Source organism: Arachis duranensis, chromosome 9, assembly GCF_000817695.3.
Source record: "Arachis duranensis cultivar V14167 chromosome 9, aradu.V14167.gnm2.J7QH, whole genome shotgun sequence".
NCBI lineage: Eukaryota > Viridiplantae > Streptophyta > Magnoliopsida > Fabales > Fabaceae > Arachis > Arachis duranensis.
The window spans coordinates 118,718,593-118,720,222 of record NC_029780.3 but is presented as its reverse complement, the minus strand read 5'-3'; positions in this window follow the sequence as shown (position 1 = coordinate 118,720,222).

The following is a 1,630-nucleotide window of genomic DNA, read 5'->3' as shown; positions in this document are numbered from 1 at the left end:
TGAAAATAATTTAATTATCAAAATTATTTTTTGTATATTAAAATTAGTCACTAAAATCAACTACCAATATATTTGTGTATAAATATATATGTAATTTAATTTATTTTTAATATATATTTATATTCCAATATATATTTTATACTAATAACTAATTTTAGTAGTTAACTTTAATATATACTTATAGATATATCGTTTAATTTTAAATGCCAAGCCATTTTTCTCTATATTTACCAAGATGCATACAGTATAATGGATTAATCATCATGTTTGACGACGTTGAAATATCTCAAATTCATAATTGCAAGCAAAATATAATAAAATATTACGTAGGTAACTTGGTTATGTGGCCAGATATTAAATCATAAAAGTTATTTTGGGAAAGACTTCACACCCAGGTGTTTTTGCACTCAAACTTAGCTTCAATAACAGGTTGACATAACGATTAGGGGCCATTAGTCTACGATTTTAGTAAATAAATAAACAAAATTAATTGATTAACATAAATTATGTGCAACTTTGCGACAGATATGTGTGGAGATATATATGTTTATTATTATAAATTAAAATATCACGAATATAAGAATATTAATGAGTAGAGAGAGAGAGACTTTTAACAAGATACTATTGCACTAAACAAACACTAATATATGTTTTATATTCACTTTTTTACGTACATAGAGTTGATTCATTCTCTTATAGTATGATAAAAACACTATGAGAAGTAATAATCATAACATAAAAAGAATTATAAATAGCAATTTTTTTTGTTTTTTTTTGTTTTTTGTTTGGATTGGTCTTACACTTTTGTATGTCAAGCTAGGTAGGCTTAAACCTAAGCCTACCTAACTTGGCTAGGTGGTGGCCGGCTGAAAACGACGAAAAGACTAATCTGTCCAACAAATAAGCATGGCGACGCAACGGCGGAGGATATAGAACCTTGTCCTATGCTCCTTCACCATCTTACTACATCTCCTTCTGAAGGATCTCATCAAGGGTTCATCACAAAGGTGTTGTTGTTTGCATGATGATGAATTCATCTTCTTCCTTTCTTGCTTCATCTCTTTTTTTATGAGTCTTTTCTTGCTGCTTGTGAAGTGGTTCATTATTATTATTATTATTGTTACTATTATTCCTTGAAGTGTATATGGATGGAACAACAATAACAATAATAATAATAATAATAATATAATACAAGCTTCAATTCCAACTAGTTTGGGATCGAAATGATATGATATATGATAATGTGTTGTAGTTTAATTTGTGAATGAAGGGGGGGGTTCGTTAAGCACAGTATATATGGAATGGAATGTAAGGGACACTTGAAACGTTGCTTTTATGAATAGGATATAACTTTATCTGGAAAAGACATGCTGGTCCACTTTTTCCACTCTAATAATATCACACAAATATATATAGGTGAAAACTCAGGTGTATTCGACTTTACGTAAAATTGATAATCGAGAGTCGTTAAATAAAAATTTAGTCAAATAAATCAAACCATTTAACAGCTCTTAACTATCAATTTCACGTGAAGTCGACTGCACTTGAGTTTCTACCATATATATATATATATATATATATCCTATCTATTTTGCTCATCTCAAAATATACACACTAAATTTTAATTATT